Source organism: Capricornis sumatraensis, chromosome 11 (genome assembly GCF_032405125.1).
Source record: "Capricornis sumatraensis isolate serow.1 chromosome 11, serow.2, whole genome shotgun sequence".
Taxonomy (NCBI): domain Eukaryota; kingdom Metazoa; phylum Chordata; class Mammalia; order Artiodactyla; family Bovidae; genus Capricornis; species Capricornis sumatraensis.
The window spans coordinates 44,959,541-44,976,893 of NC_091079.1; positions in this window are offsets into that span (position 1 = coordinate 44,959,541).

Consider the following 17,353-nt stretch of genomic DNA (forward strand, 5'->3'; position numbering starts at 1 on the left):
TTTTGTGTATTATATATATATAATACATATTTTATATATAAATCATGTTATTAAAGATCAGAAAAAAACTAGTTGGGGAGTAAGTATGCAGGTTGGCAAACAGAAGGTAGATAAGTGTACCAGATGTAGAAGACGGCATTCACAGAGCCTAGTGATGGGATGAGTCAGAGGACCAAGAAATGAAGTAAGGAAACCAGTTTGTGAGAAGAAAAAAGGCACTGAGACTGGAATAGTAGGAGAGACAAGACTGTAGTATTACATCAGTTTGGCAAGGCTGGAACTATGCTTCACAAAATCACTGTCTTCTATATTTTCAAGTCAGAGTTGATGAAAAGAGAATTTGCATAGTATCAGGAAGGTGGATATGAATCAATAGCCACCACCCTCTGATGGTCATTAAGGTCAGAGATGACAAGAACAGAGAGACGCCTCAAGTGCTAACTTTCCTCCATCCTGCCTCCAGCTCTTCTCTATACCTATCTGCTCTGCTACCCAACTACAGCTTCACACCCTGGTCCCCTCGTGGCTTTACTCCAACAAGGATACATCTGACACCAAGAGGGCTACTGAGGGACTTCTGTCACGTCCCAGCTCACCTTTCAGACTCACACTTACCAGATAATTGTACCACTGCTTAGGTCTTATTCCTAAGATGACTCCCTCACCTGACATACACACAGTGATCTTACTTTCCTGCTTGACACTGACTGGCCCAGATTTGAGAATTCAGCCTGGATCTCATTGAAAATAATTGAACATTAAGGATTCTCATGCAAAAAGAGACATTGGAAATGCGGTCTTAAAGAAGATGAATTTAACACTAGTTTTCCTCCCGATTTCATCCTGGATTGTGAGTCAGCAGCTGAAAGCAAGAGTAGGACCAGATGAGTGTTGTAGCAATATAAGTGGGAGCTAAGTTAGAATTAAGGAAATGATCATTAAGTCTTCAAAGTCTTTGGCAGTTGTTCCCTCTTTTCAGAGCCTTAATGGTGCCATGCAGTCCTGGGCACACGGTAGAAATCTATTGAAAGTTTACAGTATTTGAAAATGAATGACATCCATAAAACTGAGTTGTACTTTTTGTTTATTAATATACATTGAAATAAAGGAGACTCTTTCTGATTTCCATTGAAATTTAAGATCCAGAAGGCTGTGGAAGTTGGTGATTTGCCTTTCCATGGCTATATTTTCAGTGCCTAGAACAATGTTCAGCACATATCAATGTCAGAATGTATATATATATATATAAAGTAGGTATATGGATTCCTTTGGAAGGAATGATGCTAAAGCTGAAACTCCAGGATTTTGGCCACCTCATGTGACGAGTTGACTCATTGGAAAAGACTCTGATGCTGGGAGGGATTGGGGGCAGGAGGGGAAGGGGACGGCAGAGGATGAGATGGCTGGATGGCACCACCGACTCGATGGACGTGAGTCTGAGTGAACTCTGGGAGTTGGTGATGGACAGGGAGGCCTGGTGTGCTGCGATTCGTGGGGTCGCAAAAAGTCGGACACGACTGAGTGACTGAACTGAACTGAACTGATGTATATGGATAAAGTAATGATTGATGTCAGTAGAGATCACAAACCTTTATTTAAATAGATAAAATAGAGGGTTCAGTAAGTTTAATTGTTCATTTCCAAAATCAGAGTATAGAGTGCTACACAACCTCATGTGCTGTGCTATGCGTAATTGCTCAGTCGTGTCCAACTCTTTGGGACCCCATGGACTCTGGCCCCCAGGTTTCTCGGCCCATGGGGATTCTCCAGCCAAGAATACTGGAGTAGATTGCCATGCTTTCCATGGATCTTTCCAACTCAGGGATTGAACTCAGGTTTCCCGCATTGCGGGCAAATTCTTTACCATCTGAGCCACCAGGGAAACGCAAGTATACTGGAGTGGGTAGCCTATCCCTTCTCCAGGGCATCTTCCCAACTCAGCAATCCAACCACCTGCATTGCGGGCAGATTCTTTACCAGTTGAACTACCAGAGAAACCCACACAACCTCATTAACATCTCCAAATGTTTAATCTATCAATTAAACATAGCTTAGAATTTCAGAGTGCAAGATCTAATAGAAAATGACTAGATGGAAAGTTTATGGTTTTAGTCTAAATATAAATATGTATATATATGTTCAATATACTCTATCACAGGACTCTTCACTGTTGTTGCTTTTTTTAATAGGCAAAAATTGATATTGAGGGTTTTTTCCACCATTCAGGAAAATCATTTTTTGGCTATAAATATTAATGGGTTTAGTAATAAATTACACACTTGAATGGCATTTTATTACTTAAAACTAAAATATTAAAAACCTTATTTTAAATGCACAGAGAAATCATGTAATTTAAATCACCTTAGGCTTGGAAATGGACTGCAAACCAATGCTTAGAAAGAAGTCTAATTCCTGAAATATGTATTTTGGTAATGGGCCAATGTGTTCCACAGATGCACCTCAAAAGAAAGAGGATAGATCCTCCAGTCTGTTATATTTTTCAGCCGATAAGCAATTTCTTTTTATTTTCTTCCCCAGGCCATTCTTTAAAATTAATAACATAAACACTGAAGTTAGAATTGATAAAGACTAATTTTTCTGACTCAAAGTAAAATTTTCTACTTTCTGAAAATGAGTTTACTAACAATGTTATAAGGCAACACTGTAACCTTCTCAAAAATAAATCTCACAGATTGGCCACATGAAATATATATTCAAAAGTGTCTCTAATTCGTCATTCGACAATTGGAATTTAAGCTTGACAGAAATTTATTTCTCAGCTGTATAACAGATGAATTCCTCAGAATAATTTTATCTGATCATTTTAGAGGCAGAAATCATAATTTTATTCAGGATCAATCATTATATTCTTAATCAATATTTATCAGGACCAGAGCATAGGATACTGCTCATGCTCTAAATAGTCTTGTCTAAAATTCCTTAATTCTAGTTACAAAAATACTAAACATGTAGTTTGCATTAAGATACTTAGTGTAGTATTAAGCTAGCCCACTGTTATGTAAGATGAAATAGGTTTTAAATTTAGCATTTAAATCTTTCTCAGTTCACTAATCAGAGTTATTTTCATGTCACTTCCCCATAAAGAAATTTCAGTGACTCCACATTGAACGCAAAATAAAATCTAGTTGCTTTCACTTAGTAAGTAAGGATGTCTCTAATCCACCCATTTTATTTTTTAGCCTGATTCTCATTGTTCTTGAACTGACCACTACATACCAGCCACGTAACACCTTCTACCATGTCTGACCATGTCTGAAATCTATATGTCTAAGGTGTCCTTTCATCACAAAAAGGACAACTGGAAAACGCTCCTTTCTCATCAAAACCTCCTCCCGTTCCTGAAGGATACACCAAATGCTTGCCCATAGTTTTACAAAATGTTCCCTTCCTTCCCTTACTTGTCCACTTGCTTCATAGTTGGCACCTCTTTGCCATTTTATATTAGAGTTTCTTATATTTATATCCACCTTGTTTTCTAGGCTGTGAGGCTGTGATGAAGAGGGATCTTATCTTATTCGTATTTGGGTTTATCATATAAATAGATGTTTCCCATTAAGACATCAGTTGAATTGAACTGAACTGAATTGATGAACTGAATAGAATTAAATCAAATTGAATTGAAACTGGGAGCCAGGGTAGTGGTGGGGATGGGAATATGACATCAGATCAATTTATTCACAAATCAATTAACAATTACATTTCTGGGCCCAAATGAGACCTGAGATTTCTATTAGTCAATGCTTGGTCTGTCAGTTCAGTCACTCAGTTGTGTCCGACCCTTAGGAAACCCCATGGACTGCAGCACGCCAGGGTTCCCTGTCCATCACCAACTCACGGAGCTTACTCAAACTCATGTCTATTGAGTCGGTGATGCCATCCAACCATCTCATCCTCTGTCGACCCCTTCTCCTCCCATCTTCAATCTTTCCTAGCATCAGAGTCTTTTCAAATGAGTCAGCTCTTCGCATCAGGTGGTCAAAGTATTGGAGTTTCAGCTTCAGCATCAGTCCTTCCAATGAATATTCAGGACTGATTTCCTTAGGATTGACTGGTTGGATCTCCTTGCAATCCAAGGAACTCTCAAGAGTCTTCTTCAACAATGTTGGAAATACATAAAAAGGAAAAACACCTTAAAGAATTCTCTCAATAATGCCTCAAGTTATCTCATGGGAGGAAGGAAGAAGAGAGCTAAATTTTACCATGCAATTTATACACAGAGCCATTTAATCTTCAAAGCCACCATTTAATGAATGTGTTTCACTTAACGGGAAAGTGAAGCCCAAAGTCACACAGTGGTTGTGGGTGATGAAAAAAGTGTGCAAGCTCACATTTGTCAAGCCCCAGGGTGTGTGCTCTCACAACCAAATTAAATTATTACCCACCATTTAAAAAATGTCATTAGGTGCAGACTGACCCATATCCCTAGAAGTAACAAAGTAACATTTTTTTTTCAGTTTTTCTCTATGAACATAAACACTTCTCTTCTAACATTAAATTCTTTTGTATAAGTCACATGGTTCAATAATGTTTTACTTGGTACACTCAGCACTTTGCATATTATTCTAACACTCACTTATAAGTTTTATGCTACTGTATTCCAATTATGTATTCACTTCAGTTCAGTTCAGTCGCTTAGCTGTGTCCGACTCTTTTGACCCCATGAGTCACAGCACACCAGGCCTCCCTGTCCATCACCAACCCCCGGAGTTCACTCAAACTCATGTCCATTGGGTTGGTGAAGCCATCCAGCCATCTCATCCTCTATCATCCCCTTCTCCTCCTACCCCCAATCCCTCCCAGCATCAGGGTCTTTTCCAGTGAGTCAACTCTTCACATGAGGTGGCCAAAGTATTGGAGTTTCAGGTTCAGCATTAGTCCTTCCAGAGAACACCCAGGACTGATTTCCTTTAGGATGGACTGGTTGGATCTTCTTGCAGTCCAAGGGACTCTCAAGAGTCTTTGCCAATGCCTTAGTTCAAAAGCATCAGTTCTTCGGTGCTCAGCTTTCTTCACAGTCCAACTCTCACATCCGTACATGACCAATGGAAAAACCATAACCTTGACTACATGGACTTTGTTGGCAAAATAATGTCTCTGCTTTTGAATATGCTATCTACGTTGGTCATAACTTCTTCCAAGGAGTAAGCATCTTTTAATTTCATGGCTGCAGTCACCATCTGCAGTGATTTTGGAGCCCAAAAAATAAAGTCTGACACTGTTTCCACTGTTTCCCCATCTATTTCCCATGAAGTGATGGGACTATTAACCATGATAAATACTATAAATTTTGTATCATTTGACTTTTAGGCAGTTTTATACCTTTTACTATTATATATAAAATTTTGGTAAGCACCTTTGGGCCTAGACACTTTTGTGCATCTCTGATTGTTCATTTGGTTTTTAAATTTCAACTTTAATGGAAAAGGAAAAGAAAGGCACAGAGAAATTAAGCTGTATCTGATTTCACACTTCTGAAAAGTGGACTCCAGCCTTCAGTACAAATTATCTAAAACAAGGTTTCTCAGCCTGGATCACTGTTAACATTTTGGACCAGATCACTTTGCTGTGGAGGATTTGCCTGTGTACTATAAGATGCTTAACAGTATTCCTGGCCTTTATTCCTAGATGTCACTAGTAGCCTCCATCCATGTATTTATGACAATCAAAAATGTCTTTGAATGTCCATCCTGTCCTGGAGGTGCAGGGTGGGGGAGAAGTGGATCATAAGACCTCTCCCCCATTGAAAATCACTGTATTTATTTTAACTGACTTAGTTCCATTATAGCCATCAACATTATACACACCTGACTTTGGGAGAGGAGGGAAAAAAATCAACATATAAACATACCTCTTTTTCAAAAACTGGCTGAGGTTCATAAGAAAGCAACAAATATTGTGCATTATATGAAGCTATCAAAATCCTCAACTTAAAGGAAATGCAGCCAGCATTCCTGAATACCAAATGATATCCAGAAATGTACAGGAAACAAGTACCAGCTTTGTGCCAAGAAGCACAAAGCTCAAGGTATAAAAGACAATCTTTTAATAGCCTGCAATATAAGATACTTCTCAGTAACTCATTGAAAAATGAAGATAAAACCTTGAATAGAGACAGATTGATATGTAAAGAAAAAGAAGGAGTGGAGGTTAATGAATTATTTCTAAGTCAATATAATGTAATAAAATTCTCTCTTCTGTGAAAATGAGAAATTTGCATTTATGCCCAGTGAAATATAGATGAACAGTGATTGTGCTTATTACACCTGTCACAGAGAAAAAAATCAAGGCACATTATCTACTAGTTACATTTCTTCAAAACTGATTAACCTTAATACATTTTTCCCTTCACTGATCTTACAGAGTTTACTGAATATAGCATGTCTTGATTAAAATTGCCCACATCTTAATTCAAGTCATCCCTTTCTTTAACTTGTATATCTTAGATCACTTCTTTAAATTAACTATTTAACTAATGGGAATAATGCATTTCCTTAATCATGGGATATTTAAAAACTCAAACACAGAGTTTCCAAAATGAAATTTTCAATAAAACTAAGAAAAAGATGTTAAAATTTTTGCCTGCATGTATATTTGGGATGGAAATTCTGTGAGAATAAGATAGAATTCTTTAAAAAGACTCAGAGGCAAATTTTGCTGATGTTTAAAAGTGCTATGTGTCTGCAGTTTGAGACTGTTTCATCATGCTTTCTCTAACTCAAGCATTTTTAAGTTTCCATTATTTGGAAATTTGGGAGCGGGGGGAACAGAGTCCTTAAGTGGATATTTCTGTGATTGCTAACTCAGTATTGGGCTGTGTTTTGTTATTTGCATACTTAGCGACTGATTGAAAGTCCTTAACAGTTGATCTGATTTTATCATTAAGAATAGTAAAAACACCTAATTATTCACTTTTCAGTCCACAGTTTATAAAGAAATTGAGACCTCTTGTCTTTTCATTAGGGTCAGATCTGCTACTATTGTGGCCAAAATTGCACAACAGAAATAGGTGGGAATTCTTTTCATTATGGGCTTCCCTGGTGGCTTGATTCATGGACCTAAATTGATTTGTGGACCTAACATTCCAGGTTCCTATGCAATATTGTTCTTTACAGCATCAGACTTTACAAACTGGTTGTCTGAGGAGGCCTTACAAATAGTTGTGAAAAGAAGAGAAGTGAAAGGCAAAGCAGAAAAGGAGAGATATACCGAGTTTGAATGCAGAGTTCCAAGGAATAGCAAGGAGAGATAAGAAAGCCTTCCTCAGTGATCAGTGCAAACAAATAGAGGAAAATAATAGAATGGGAAAGATCAGAGATCTCTTCAAGAAAATTAGAGACACCAAGGGAACATTTCATGCAAAGATGGGCACAATGAAGAACAGAAACAGTATGGACCTTAAAGAAGCAGAAGATGTTAAGAAAAGGTGGCAAGAATACACAGAAGAACTATACAAAAAAGATCTTCATGACCCAGATAACCACGATGATGTGATCACTCAGCTAGAACCAGACATTCTGGAATGTGAAGTCAAGTGGGCCTTAGGAAACATCACTATGAACAAAGCTAGTAGAGGTGATAGAATTCCAGTTGAGCTATTGCAAATCCTAAAAGATGATGCTGTGAAAGTGCTACACTCAACATGCCAGCAAATTTGGAAAACTCAGCAGTGGCCACAGGACTGGAAAAGGTCAGTTTTCATTCCAATCTCAAAGAAAGGCCTTGCCAAAGAATGCTCAAACTACCACACAATTGCACTCATCTCACATGCTAGTAAATTAATGCTCAAAATTCTCCAAGCCAGGCTTCAACAGTATGTGAACCATGAACTTCCAGATGTTCAAGCTGTATTCTGAAAAGGCAGAGAAACCACAGTTCAAATTGCCAACATCTGCTGGATCATTGAAAAAGCAGGACAGTTCTAGATAAACATCTACTTCTGCTTTACCGACTACACCAAAGTCTTTGACTGTGGATCACAACAAACTGTGGAAAATTCTGAAAGAGATGGGAATGCCAAACCACCTAATCTGCCTTCTGAGAAATCTGTATGCAGGTCAAGAAGCAGCAGTTAGAACTGGACATGGAAAAACAGACTGGCTCCAAATTGGGAAAGGAGTACATCAAGGCTATTGTCACCCTGTTTATTTAACTTATATGCAGAGTATATCATGCAAAATGCCAGGCTGAATGAAGCACAAGCTGGAATCAAAATTGCCGGGAGAAATATCAATGATCTCGGATATGCAGATGACACCACCCTTACAGCAGAAAGCGAAGAAGAATCAAAGAATCTCTTGATGAAAGTGAAAGAGGAGAGTGAAAAAGTTGGCTTAAAACTCAACATTCAGAAAACTAAGATCATGGTCTTGTCCCATCATGTCATGGCAAATAGATGGGGAAGCAATGAAAACACTAAGAGGCTTTATTTTGGGTGGCTCCTAATGGTAACTGCAGCCATAAGAAGAAACTTACTCCTTGGAAGAAAAGCTATGACCAACTTAGGCAGCATATTAAAAAGCAGGGACATTACTTTGCCAACATAGGTCCATCTAGTCAAAGTTATGATTTTTCCAGGAATCATGTATGGATGTGAGAGTTGGACTATAAAGAAACTGAGCACTGAAGAATTGATGCTTTTGAACTGTGTTGGAGAAGACTCTTGAGAGTCCCTTGGACAACAAGGAGATCCAACCAGTCAATCCTAAAGGAGATCAGTCCTGACTATACATTGGAAGAACTGATGCTGAAGCTGAAACTCCAATACTTTGGCCACCTGATGCAAAGAACTGACTCATTTTAAAAGACTCTGATGCTGGGAAAGATTGAAGGCAGGAGGAGAGGGGATGACAGAGGATAAGATGGTTGGGTAGCATCACTGACTCGATGGACATGAGTTTGAGCAAGCTCCGTGTGTTGGTAATGGACAGGGAAGCCTGGCATGCTGCAGTGCATGGGGTCACAAAGTGTCAGACACAACTGAGTGACTGAAATGATTTGAACTCCTTGTGGCTCAGCAGTAAAGAATCCACCTGCCAATACAGGAGACACGAGTTCTATCCCTGGGTTGGGAAGATGCTCTGAAGAAGAAAATGGCAACCAACTCCAGCATTCTTTCCTAATAAATCCCATGGACAGAGGCTCCTTAAGGGCTGCAGTCCATGCAGTCGCAAGAGTTGGACATGATTTGATGACTAAACAACAGTTTTTTCATTACAAATCTACAAGATTGTATGAAGAGCAGAAATGTGGGACCCAAGGAGGTGTCTGGTGCCACATGAGGAGACCAGGGAACCTCTTAGAGTAATTCACTAGAACAGTGAGTTCTAAGCACATCATTTCTTTGCCAATGAAGGCTTCTTGATTATTAAAAGTGAAATGCATGTCTCAACTAAAATTTTTTGAGAAATGCTCCATCAGAAATATTCTTTGCAGCTTCATAATAGTCTTGAGCTATAAAACCAGTACTTATGTTTTTAATCAATAATCTCTTGGGTTTGTGCTGTAAAAATCAGGGTAAATTAATTTCTTGTCTATGTACACACAAAGTGAAATCAAAAAATAAAGCCATCTCCCTGTCATCATCAGGGATAACGGTGGATTCATTACTTGACTCATACCCACTCTATGGTATCTTGAACGGCACAAATAATCATGTGACTTTCACCTCATGCTCACACTCAACCCCCACTCTCATCTCTGGGTTAGATCACTTTCTGCTTGGCTCTCTGAAGGGAAAGTATGTAGTCTATGGTTCAGAGAAAGAAAAAATCAGTGTATTGAAGCAGGGTTGAAATTGCATATATTCTGCTTGGATGAACAAATAATAAATTGTTCTTGTTAGGTCTATCTAATGTAATATAGCTAGTTAAACATAGTACACATACACTTTTTCAGAATTAAATTGCTTTTTCCAAGTTTCTTTCAATACATAATAAAAAGAATGCTCACTGAGTTAACACACACACATATGCATGTACATACAACTAACAGGACTATGTTGTTATTCAGTCACTAAGTCATGTCCAACTCTCTTCAACCCCATGGACTGCAGCACACTAGGCTTCCCTGTCCTCCACTATCTTCTGGAGTTTGCTCAAACTCATGTCCATTGAATCAGTGATGCCATCCAACCTTCTCATCCTCTGTTGTCCCCTTCTCCTCCTGCTTTTAATCTTTCCCAGCATCAGAGTCTTTTCCAGTGAATTGGCTCTTCTCATGAGGTGGCCAAAGTATTGGAGCTTCAGCTTTAGCACCAGTCCTTCCAGTGAATATTCAAGGTTGAAACTATGCCAAATATTCCCATCTTTAAAGCACAATGAAGTAGTTAGACCTGAGTTTGTAGAATATTTTTAGAGGTTTCTTTAATTAGAATGCACGCTCTAATGTGATAAATGTGTGTGTCAGTTATAAGAGAAATTCTACAAGGAATAAGCACAAATCTAGTTGTTTTTAGAACCTGCTGAGATTCAGTTCCTCAACAACAGATCCAAGAAAAGTGTGAGACAAAATAAATGTCCTATTTTCTTTCTTGTGCTTGGAGATTAAGTTGAATATGTGGCTTCATCATTTTCTTGCACTTTTTTGCAATTCTGGGGCAATTGCCAATGACACGTTTTTCTCAACTATTCTGAGGAATCAATTCAAACCTTGTTTACACAAAAATGTCCAGGAAAAAAAATATTTAGCTGAAATATAGTCTCTCTCTCTTTCTCTCTCTGGCCAGTCCTGCCCATTCAGAGATATTAAGACTTTTTTCCTATGGCAATTAATACAAAATTGCCCACATCCATCATTTTTAATGCAAGTAATATTCAAACCCATCAGGGAAATATATGAAAGATAAATACCCAGACTGCTTAAGGTGGTCTCAAGGTCAAGCTCAATGATTCATCAGAAACATTTACAAGCATTGCAAATTGCTTATAATTTGCTAGCAAACTTTTAGAACACTCTACTGTAAATAAGTTTCACCTCTGGATTTTGAAATGGCCAATACAAGTTTTGACAAAGAGACAGGCTTGAACTAGGTTAAATGAAAGAGAACATATCTGTTGCCAGGGAAGATCAGAGGTAGACAGACTCCCCAGTGCCCTTTACCACTAGAGGTGCTGAGACAAGACTACTTAGCATTAAGCTTGCACTTACTTTTGTTTATGGAAGACATGAATAGCGTGAGGTTTGTGGAATATGTCACCTCTGAATTTTTTTAACAGAAGATTTATCAATCGGACAAATCTAGAAGGCAAATCGCAGGACCTTAGCCAATTTCTAAATTGGACATCCATTCAATTTTATAACAGATTTTGAAGAGGTCAATATGTTGCTTACATGAGATGATGATCCCTGAGCACAGAAACCTTGAGTAAAAACTAAGATGAAATGTGAAACCAGGACAAAATATCGTCCTTCTATGAGAAAGTAGTGAAAAGCACTGACATAGTGGTATAGACAGTGGCGGAAAAATAAGTGTTCCTTTTGGGGAGCTCAAACAAAGAGGGAAGCTTTGTGGATGAAACCTCCAGGGAAGTCGATTAAAAGGAAAGAGCAAGGATTAACGCTGTCATACAATTTTAAAATAGCACCAGATGAAAAAGAACCATCGGTTGCTTTCATGCTTATTTTTTTCCATGAAGAAAAGTTGTATCAGCTCTGGTGGGGCAGATCAGATGATTTTAGAAACCACATCCTCATTACTCAGAACCAGATTCCACCTTTCAGTATTTCAGTATTATTAGTTCTGTCCCCAATTTCTTCCTTTGAAACCACTGCATGTGTTCTCAGTGGTCCAGTGACCACTGCTGATGCTAATCATGGCCCTCATTTTCATAACCATAGTGATGTTGAACACGAAGTAGGTCAGGCAAGAGGGGGAAAAGTTACAACTGGGGAGTGGGTCAGTGTGTGCTAGAAATATTCAACACACACATTGCCCTTTAAAAATGGCTACTAAAGAAGAGTTAAAAATAATTGCTTCACCTTTTCTGAGTTTTTAATTATAGATGTTCACTATTGGTGGACACTGAGCCCATTTTCTATAGCAATTCACATGTCTAGAAGTTAACATTTCATGCTTTTCTTTCTGCTTCTGCATCCACTCTTCTCTGTAGTAGAATAACTGGGGCCACATCCCCCAGGGAAACAAGGATATATCCCCTTCTCTCTCCTGCGCCCTTCAAACAAAGTATATTCTCCAATTCCTCTTTTTTTTTATTCATAAGGAAGGCCAAAGGAGACACAATCCTTCTGTAGCTTCATCGCTTTGAACTCAGAGGGTAACTTGTTAACTGAGGGTGCAATAAAGAAGGTTTCCTTTGTCTAATCTAGTTTCAGCAGTGTATTGGTTATCCGTTGCCACATAACAAATAACCCCCTTGAAAAGATCATCGTTTGTAATTTTTTATAGCTTCTCTGAATCAGAAAGTCTAATGGGGCACAGTGAAGGCAGTCCATCCCTGCTCCATGGTGTCTGAGATCTCAGCTGGATCTTGAAGAATATGGCTCCAGCTAGGTAACCACTTGTTCACTTGTGCGTCTTGCAGCTGATACGGGTGGAGACTTGGGCTGGGCTGTTGACTGGAGTATCTACCCCTGGCTCCCATGTGACCTGGGCTTTCCTGTAACATGATGGATGACTCCCAAAGGCATATGTTATGTGATAGAAAGAAAGACAAAGAGAGACTGAGAGAATCAGAGGGAGAGAAATGGAGAAGGAATGAGGCTATATCTTTTTAGTTCTGATGCTCAGAAGACACACGGGATCACTTCCTCTGTCCTCTATTGCACGGGACAGTCACAAGGGAAGAGAAGAAAAACCCATCATCCATGTGAGTGGAGTGTCAGCTACATTAGAAGAGGAGCATATGGTATGAGATAGTATTGGAAGGACTATCACCACCAGTATTAGAATGCTATTGTGTGTTTGACTTCAGTTGACTTCTGGTGTGTGCTCAGTCGATCAGTCACATCTGACTCTGTGACCTCATGGACAGTAGCACACCAGGCTCTCTGTCCATGGAATTTCCCAGGCAAGAATACTGGAGTAGGTTGCCATTTCCTTCTCCAGACTTCTGGAGGAAGGATAAATTATTAAGTCCTCAATGCACAACTATTTTCAGCAATTATTTCAGTTTCACAGTCATGAATTATCTTACAAGGGAACATGCTAAGAAGTGTTATAAGAGTATTTGTTTACACTAAGATACAGAAACTGCCTTCATAGATTTAATAAGTTTAATGGCTTACATTTCCACATGTAAGCCATTAAAATCTTTTTAGAGCTTATATCAGCTATTTCACTTTGACCCTTAAAGATTCTTATGATTAGTTGTATCTATTTTGCATATGAGTAAACTGAAATTCAGAAGTGTTCAGGGACTTACCCACGGTCATACAAGTAATGCAAAATGGAAACAAGACTCATGTTATAGAGAAAACTTCCTATTATTTCTTTATTGTATAGTGAAGGCTTTTCTATTTTTATTTCTTCCTCAGTTCAGTTCAGTTCAGTCGCTCAGTCATGTCCAACTCTTTGCGACCCCATGAATCGCAGCACGCCAGGCTCCCCTGTCCATCACCAACTCCCGGAGTTTACACAAACTCATGTCCATTGAATCGGTGATGCCATCCAGTCGTCTCATCCTCTGTCATCCCCTTTTCCTCCTGCCCCCAATCCCTCCCAGCATCAGAGTCTTTTCCAATGAGTCAACTCTTCCCATGAGGTGGCCAAAGTACTGGAGTTTCAGCTTTATCATCATTCCTTCCGAAGAACACCCAGGGCTGAACTCCTTTAGAATGGACTGGTTGGATCTTCTTGCAGTCCAAGGGACTCTCAAGAGTCTTCTCCAACACCACAGTTCAAAAGCATCAATTCTTCGGTGCTCAGCTTTCTACACAGTCCAACTCTCGCATCCATACATGACCACTGGAAAAACTATAGCCTTGACTAGACGGATCTTTGTTGGCAAAGTAATGTCTCTGCTTTTCAATATGCTATCTAGGTTGGTCATAACTTTTCTTCCAAGGAGTAAGCGTCTTTTAATTTCATGGCTGCAGTCACCATCTGCAGTGATTTTGGAGCCCAGAAAATAAAGTCTGACACTGTTTCCACTGTTTCCCCATCTATTTGCCATGAAGTGATGGGACCGGATGCCATGATCTTCGTTTTCTGAATGTTGAGCTTTAAGCTAACTTTTTTCACTCTCCTCTTTCACTTTTATCAAGAGGCTTTTTAGTTCCTCCTAAACTTTTAAAAAAGTAATTTTATAGCATAAAAATATTAGTTCAAATAAAACTATTATAATATTGTGTTCAGCACTTCTTAATATACCCCCCTCCAGTTCCCACATTAAAAAAAAAAACAAAAAACAACCAACTAACTGGGATGATGAAAGGTAGAAACTGACAAAGAGAAATGGCCAATAAGGAGAGCAAGTTCAGATAGCTCCTTGGGGATCTGTCTGCCCTGGGTTGTTAGACGTTATGTATCAGTCAAAAGTAATGGATATTTCCCTTCCCTTAGAGCTTTGTAGACACATCCCAATAGATATTTTACTGATGTAGATTTTAAGAATGCTTGAAGCATGTAAGCCAAAAAAAAAATACTCAACACAGCAATATAAATGAAAAGACAATGGTGATATCTTAATGAAAAGAAATAAAACTACCATGTGACCCAGCAATCCCGATACTTTGCTTACACCCTGAGAAAACTCACAATTCAAACAGACACATGAACCCCAAAGTTCATTGCAACACTATTTATAATATCCAGGACATGGAAGCAACCTAAATGACCATGGACAGATGAATGGATAAAAAAGCTGTGGTACATATACACAATAGAATATTACTCAGCCATAAAAAGGAACAAATTTGAGTCCATTGTAATGAAGTAGATGAACCTAGAGCCTGTTCTATAGGGTAAAGTAGGTCAGAAAGAGAAAAACAAACATATTAATACATATATATGGAACCTAGATGCTAAAGCTGAAACTCCAGTACCTCATGTGAAGAGTTGACTCATTGGAAAAGACTTTGATGCTAGGAGGGATCAGGGGCAGGAGAAGAAGGGGACGACAGAGGATGAGATGCCTGGATGGCATCACTGACTCGATGGACGTGAATCTGAGTGAACTCCAGGAGTTGGTGGTGGACAGGGAGGCCTGGCGTGCTGTGATTCATGGGGTCGCAAAGAGTCAGACACGACTGAGTGACTGAACTGAACTGAACTGAACTGAACTGATGGAATCTAGAGAAACGGTACTGATGAACCTATTTACAGGGAAGAATTGAAGATGGAGACATGATATGGCCTGGTGGACACAGCTGGGGAAGGAGAGGGTGGGACAAATGGAGAAAATAGCATTGACATATACACACTGTGTGCATGCTCAGTCACTCAGTCATGTCTGACTCTTTGCAACCCCATGGACTGAAGCCCGCCAGGCCCCTCTGTCCATGGGATATTCCTAGCAAGAATATTGGAGTGGTTGCCATTTCCTACTCCAGGAGAGCTTCTCAACACAGGGGTTGAACCTAAGTCTTCTGCATCTCCTGCATTTCAGCAGACTCTTTACTGCTGAGCCACAAAGGAAGCCCATATATACACTATTAAGTGTAAAATAGATAGCTAGCGGGCAGCTGCTGTATGGCACAGAGAGCCCAGCTTGGTACTCTGGTACTCTGTGATAACCTACAGTGGTAGGATGGGGGAGTTGGAAGGCTCTGGAGGGAGGCATTTTATATATGCTTATGACTGATTAGCACTGATACACGCAGAGACCAACACAGAATTACAAAGCTATTTTCCTCCAATTAAAAAAAATAAATGAAAAGGCACTTAATCTTTGTCTGGAGTTTATGTTCATTCTCTAGGGTTGTCACAGCAGAGCACCACAAACGGAGTGGCTTACACAATAGCGCTTTCTTGTCACAACTCCAGAGGCTGGACATCCAAGATCAAAGTGTTGGCAAGTCTGGTTCTTCCTGAGGTCTCTCTTCCTGGCTTATGGATGGTCACCTTCTCACTATGTCTTCACTTTGTCTTCCCTCTGTGTGTGTCTCTTTCTCTTCACACAGTGTTCCTTTTGTAAGGATACCAGTCGTGTTGCATGAAAGCCCATCCTAATGACAACACTTTAACTAATTACATCTATAAGGACTCTATTGCCAAATAAAGTTACACTTTTAAGCATTAGGTTAGGACTTTGATATATTAATGTGGTGGTGGTGGTTTAGTTGCTAAGTCATGTCAGACTTCAGTCACTCAGTGTCTGAAGGCACTGAGAGAAAGGTACCATGACCCCATGGACTATAGCCCACCAGGCTCCCACTGTCCATAAAATTCTCCAGGCAAGAATACTGGAGTGGGTTGCCATTTCCTTCTCCAGGGGATCTTCCCAACCCAGGGATGGAACCTGCGTCTCCCTCAGTGCAGGTGGATTCTTTTCCAACTGAACCACCAGGGAAGCCTTTATATTGATGTCAGAGTTGCACAATTCTACTCATAACAAAATTCTGTCAACTCTACTTCAAAACAAACAAACAAACAAATAGAAAAGTCTTCCTAATGACACTGAAGACACAACATTGAATAGTCATTCAGCTTTACACTGATCAGGAGGAAGTCATGTTTCACCAAAAAGATCAGAGGAGCTGGCAAAAAAAAAGGCAAACATGGGGCCACGATTATCCATCCATGAATGTGGGTGGGTTGAGTTATTATAAATGCAAATAGTATCTGCATTTTCATACCAGGGCAGGAGCCAACACAGAGGCATTTTTCTATTACTTTTTAGTTCATCTACCACCATCCATTTATTTAAGTTGCCTCTATAACACCCTTTATGTCTGGGTTTTTCTGAATGATTCCAATATATGAAAGGACAGGGTCTACTCAGAAACTAGTTTCATAATGGCCTTGCTGCCAAATATGCAGGCAGAACCCAGGGATTTATGAATAAATAAAGGCAAACTTTCAGATACCTTGCCAAATGAATTCCAAAAAAATTATTCTGAAGGCACTGAGAGAAAGGGAAATAAATTTTGATTCAAGACTGATGCCAAGACTGTGGACTTCATAACAATTCAGATTTGACTTTTAAAATGTTTCAGGAAGGTAACTTTAAAATTGATCTGGAAGGTATCTATTTTAAGTACACTTATCATTTCATTGTTTAAGTCTCTTCTTATTGAAAATATAGGGGGAAACTAAACACCCTGCTACATTATACTTTTAGGTTTTGCAAAAGGCATTGAAGTGGAGAAGTAAGTGCCTAAACACATTAAATTTTAATGGCAGCTTGGTAAATTTCATTTTATAATGTTTCATTAT